This window comes from Tinamus guttatus, unplaced genomic scaffold (genome assembly GCF_059628265.1).
Source record: "Tinamus guttatus ecotype Peru unplaced genomic scaffold, ASM5962826v1 Tinamus_guttatus_pri_ptg000551l, whole genome shotgun sequence".
Classification (NCBI taxonomy): domain Eukaryota; kingdom Metazoa; phylum Chordata; class Aves; order Tinamiformes; family Tinamidae; genus Tinamus; species Tinamus guttatus.
Window position 1 is genome coordinate 51,510 of NW_028289085.1, and position 5,991 is coordinate 57,500.

The following is a 5,991-nucleotide window of genomic DNA, read 5'->3' on the forward strand; positions in this document are numbered from 1 at the left end:
GTGCGTGGCCATAGGTGCATCCTGGAAAATCCACCACCATCATTTTCATGGAGCAGTGACTGTTTATTCGCTAGAACGCAGCAGGTGAAACTGAATAACAAATTCTAACTAAAAGGAACCCATATCGGCTGAGATCCAAACTCATCACTTAGATCCAAACTTATGGAAATATTCTTCCAACAGTTTTATGAAATAAAAATAAATACAAAAACAATCATCCAAGTAAAAACCATGAAGTAGTTTACATTATTATATTTTTAGTCACTGTGACAGCATAAAAAGTATATAATCTTTCAAAACCGGAAAAATAGTTCCATGAAGCAATTTACAGTAGCAGGTAACCAATAACGTATCTGTGAATTAAACTGAAACTCTTAAGGAAAACAATAATGGAAAAATACTACCTTATTTGTAAGCATTTAGTGATAATTCTGTAAGAAAAAAAGATATATAACAATTTCTTTATTTGCATTTTCTTCTTAACTCAGAGAACACGGTGCTGAAGGACTGACAGTAATAACACCAACTGAATGCTGCACAAAAAGCCGTCATGAAAAAGCTCCACGTCGATTTAACAAGATGTTCTTTGTGCTTCTGTAGAACACACATCAGAAGGACTCTCGAAAGTCCCCTTTTCAGAAACAAGTACGTGTAAGAGACTCTGCAAACAGATTTCATTTTCCAATTTTAAGAATTGCTTATGAAAAAATTCAGAGAATGACATTTTCAAAATTACATTGACAGTAAATTTGAGAATGGGGAAAAAAATGAGTTTATTTTCTATCCTTAGGTAGCAGGGATAGACCCTGCTTGGTATTTTTTTCTGGACATTCCTTTGCCTTTTAGGATTGAGAGGAACAGAGGAATGACGTGGAAAACCAGCAGGCCGACGGCCACCTCCTTCCCTCTGCAAATGCAGCAGGTAAAGGAGGCAGTTGGGTCCTGGGCAGCTCATAGCACATGGGACCCTTTGCACCCTAATTCCCTGCAACATTTCCCCTATTCCAGACACTGAGTGAAGGCAATTTTAAGGGCTTGGTCTATTTGTTAATGTTTACCAGCCTTTTCCTTTTGGGATTAGGTGGAATAATGCTTTCCTTCTAGGATAAAGGAAGTGTTTTCTCAATACTGAGGTACGCATTGAAACTTCTATTGAGGTAGCCTAAATTTCATTTTCATTAGCAATTAGAGATGTACAAAGGAGATGGATATGAGAAGGGTGCACTGGATGATGCCACTTGAATTCAAGTTCAGGTTTATCACCTAGGATAACTTTTCCATATTTATCGTTTCTGATAAATGATAGCAGAGGCCAGATGCAATGGGCCATAAGAAGCATTTTGAATGATTGCCAAATCAATTAGAAATACATAATCAGCATTATATACAATACTTACATTTTTATCTGCCCATCCAGCTAAAAAGTATATATTAGAACTAACTGCATGTGTGCAGTAAGAGGAAAAGGGAGTACATCATGCCCTAACGTTAGGACTGGGGAGCGTGGGAGGGCCTCACGACCCAGCACCTCAAAGCCACGGGTGAGTTAGATTTGCAGCTCTCACAACTCCTCCATTGTATCTTAGTGTTCTATTTTTTTAGGTTTCTGTTTACAAAAATCCTCTTTTAATGACTTCTTTTTCCAAATATCAAGATTCAGTAGATTATGTGGTATAGCACTAAATGAATCTAACAGGCTCAGAAATTATAATCATTAATGTAATAGTCAACACATTAAGGTAAGCTCTGAAAATAAGACTTATTACCAATATTGCAGTCATTTCAAGGTATGAAGAGTTGATACCTTCTAAATGCAAATAGGAATTAATTGAGAATCTTTTGTCATGAATCTGTTACCACGTGAAGTTCCCAAAGGTCCTAAGATCCTAGCTACAGGCATGTTTATCTGTCTGCTTTTGGGAAAAGAGATGAAAGATGGGAAGGGATAGAACTAAGGGCAGAAAAAAACTCAACAGTTGTGATATTTTTACACTGAAGTAATCTGAAAAAGCTCCAAGTTTATACTATTAAGGGTAGTAAAAATAGACACGAACCATTGTCCAAATTTCAGGAAAAGCAACAGCAGGCATAGTTTAAATGGAATTTGTCACATAGGTGCCTTTGTTGCATATAATCCCTCATTCTATCTTGCACATATATGTACCACTCCATGTTATCTACAAACTCCTGCCAGGGAAAATCCTCAAAGTTAGGCCCGTGGTTAAGTTATTTGCTAAGATTTATACTGCGTGCTTGATAAAATATGAGCTCCTAAAACAATCTGGACCCAAGAGGTCTCTCACAGGACATTTTTGTGATGTCCTGCCAGGATAAATTTGGTACTGTATAACAGCATACAGCATATGAGTAGCCTGATATCTGAGCAGCAGGGATTACCTAAGATGTAGCTGGTCCTGATTCTATTTTGCTGGTGACAACAAGACAGCTAACCCTATATTCAGATATCCAATTGCACCAAAAAGATAGCTAAAACCATGTATTTGTAAATACATGTAAATGTATTTACAAAACCATGTAAACCATGTATTTACAAAAACCATGTAAATACAGTTATGCAGGCGCTGTGCTCAGGGTAAAAACATTGCCTGCATTTATCAGCCCGAGAGCGGAAAGGTCCCAAGACACCCTCTCTATTAAAATGTTACACATTTAAAATAAAGAGTCGAACCTCTCACACTGTGAATCTCTTCAAACTCAATGTGTTTGCTATTAAAGCAAACTCTTTGTTATAGATCTAGATTTATAAGAGCAGCACTATTAATATATACAGAAGACACTTGCCGTTTCTTAGATCCTTTCCCTGATTTGAACACATTAAAAATCTGTAGAAGTAAAAAATTCCCGATCCAGGGAGCATCCGACAGCTTTTCCTTAGAGTTACTGAACAGGTACTCGACTTTCCGAGCACACCATCCCACCATGATCGTGAAGGTTACAGTCCAGAAATACAATTATATCATTGTCAAGAAAGTGACATTACTTTGTTTAGTGATAATGTGAACTACAATAAATCTACGCTTGACTGACATGATCATTCTGTAGAAAATTCATATTCTTCTTGAAAAACTCAGGACAATTCATGTCTGGAGGGACAAGTAGGTTCCCTATATGTAAAACCTTAGGAAAATACACTTACATTGAATAAGAAAACAGATTTCAATAATACTAAACAGACATTAAGGATCTTTTGCCTTTTTTAAGAAGATTTTTTATGTATGATTGAAGTTTATACAACACTCCAGAAAAGCCATCATGAGTTAGATTTAAAAATAAAATCAGAAGCATTTTCTGTCATATAGGTATACATGAAAAAAAGAGAACGTTAATGTCTTAGAAAGTGTATGTCCAGCTTTGTACTGTTACTCATTTAACAAAGCAGAAAATAAGATACTGTACTGTAAACAAAAAGCTACAGTAAAGGACATTTTGAAATTTACACAAGATTAATTTCATAAACATTTTGGTTGCTCCATAACAGTTTTCATATAAAATGAATAAAAAACCCTTGGACATCGTTCATCACTCTTGACTACTTTTTCACTTAAGTGCACACAGACATACTTTATATAGCAATATACTGATGTACTGTAACATGGATATTAAACTATGATTACTGCTTTTTAACCGAGATGTGGAGTATCCAATCAATATTACCTGTTATTGAAATACTCATACATTATGTATTCCCATCATGTTGTTAAGTATAAAAACATGAAAATATAACTTTACATTATTTCAGTTATGTACATCAGTTCAGGCTTGACAAAGATTTTTACGCTACGACTTTTAGAGGAATAAGCCCAGAGGTACAATAAGTAGCTTTCCACTGTATACAGTAATGCAATTCTACTTTTGGAAAAAGTTTAGCTTACCATATGAGTGTTATTTCAGTTTGGTCATTCTAGCATTGAACATTAGAAATCAGAATGCATTTCCCAACATTCCTGATGGGGACTAATGCACAGACACCTATGGATTACTTGGACAGACGTGTCAAGGAATGGTTTAGGTAAATTATGGGGCAGTTACTGGTGAGTTTGTCTGATGTTGCCCACGCTGCAGGTGTCTCAGACTGACAGCAGTGAGAGCATCCACGATGCTCCCATGGCTGCACAAACAAGCTCAGAGCTTGTGCCACGAGGAGGGCTTCAAACTTTGATAAACTCCTGCAGTGTTCAGGAAATATTGTATTTAAGCCTAAGAGATGGATTCCAACTAAAACGGCAAGCCTCGTTTCCAATTTTTAGTCCAAAATGAAATAAAGAGAATTACTGATGCTGCATGGAGCATAATGTGTCTTTTTGCATCCACAGTGCACAAAAATGGAAACGCTTCAACAAAATGTACGGTATTTTATCTACAGGGAAAGCTTGAGAAATATTATTTTGGTTTCTTTTGCATTAGCATTTAAATTAATGTTATTGCACCCCTCCTAGGATTCCTTTCTGTTTTGTAAGTAGAGCTGTGGTATCTAAATACATATAATTAAAATGCATGATAACCTCAGATTGCAAAGAATATTCACAATGCCTAAGTTTCATGTAAGCACTTATATTTCATCAATACAGACTTATAGCTGATTTCATTTATTATTGTTTTTAATTTAAAAAGACACTGTCAAGGATTTTTTTGTAACAAATAACATTACTAGGTACTGCTTAAAATTGGTTTTAATAGTTTGAGAATTGCTCCCTTGAAGAACTATGAGACGTATGTTTTATAATTTTAAAAATTATTTTATGTTTGTTAGTGCTTGCCATTTATCGGTTACTACTGACCGTGTTGTACAAAATTGTGCAAAAGTAGAGACAGACACAAACCACATCTTTGGACTGCAAGGCCCTGGGCTTCAGAGTTAAGAGGAACTGGACTCCAAATCAGCACCTCTCTGATTGCCATGAGCTAGTGTGAAGCCCTGTCCTAACAGAGAACATACTTGATCATCAGAGCTCAGAGCTGGTATTCAGAGCTCAATATTTTCAGCGTTAGAGCTTCAACTCATCTATAGGATAAAAACATTGAACAGCTGGGGATGGCGACGCTGCCCAAAAGTTAATATACTGACCCAACCTTGACAGTGTCCTTTTAGATTTAAGACGTTATAGAACCCAAATGCAGCTAGTAAAATTAATGGAACCACTTGCAAATAAAACCATAGAAAAAAGTTTATTTCAAATGTCAAGCATCGCCAAGTAATTTCATATTAACACCAAATGTTAAAGAATAGGATATACAGCAAAGTTTTAATAACAATATTAAATTACAAGTTTTGAATCTTTTGATTATTTTTTCTCTTCTCAGCATTACATATTTGGCTTTGAAAAATACGGAATTGATGTCTTAAGCTTTATTTTGATATTCCACTTCCTCACAGTCATATTCCTTTTTTCCTTTTTTTTTTCCTCTTGTTTGTCATATTCAACCATTATGGAAGCAAATTTATTTAAAAGCCAGTTTTTGTTTGTGAAAATACCTAAAAATATTTTTTTCATTTTAAATGTTTTTTCTTCTTTTTTTCTTATAAAACATGTCACATCTTGATGCAATTGATGTCAAGTGTGCTTAAGTCAGTATGAACCAAGGGACTAACAACAGTGGCTGCAGAAACTGGTGTGTTGCCTGTACAACGACTTCAGGTAGATTACAGTACTTCCATGTTAGCTGTGCATGTCAGTCAAGCTTCATCTTGAACTTGTGTAGAAAATGGTGTTGTGTTTTCAACTAAGCATTCATTACAATCCAAGATGAACTCCACAAATATAAGAATTCTTGGCTGAAAGAAAAGTCTTCAAGATACTGGATGCCTCTCACCACTTGGACAATAAACGCACAAGAAAACCATTGTGTAAGGCACTCAAAAGGTTCTTATCAATCACGAGAGATCAGTCACACTGACATTCATTCCCATGCCAGGACTCACGTAAGGTACTGCATGCACTGCTTTTGGAAATTCTGGAGTCATAACACGGC

General features: G+C 35.7%; 1 protein-coding gene across 1 annotated transcript in view; it reads right to left on the reverse strand.

Annotated features, from left to right (window-relative positions):
- Positions 1-5,168: 5,168 nt before the first annotated feature.
- Positions 5,169-5,991, reverse strand: part of LOC104579397 (glutamate receptor 2-like) — a gene marked incomplete at its 5' end in the record, with an annotated part of 27,945 nt that continues 27,122 nt past the window's right edge. The window contains one exon of the mRNA XM_088534401.1: positions 5,169-5,991. This exon is cut by the window's right edge and continues 67 nt beyond it.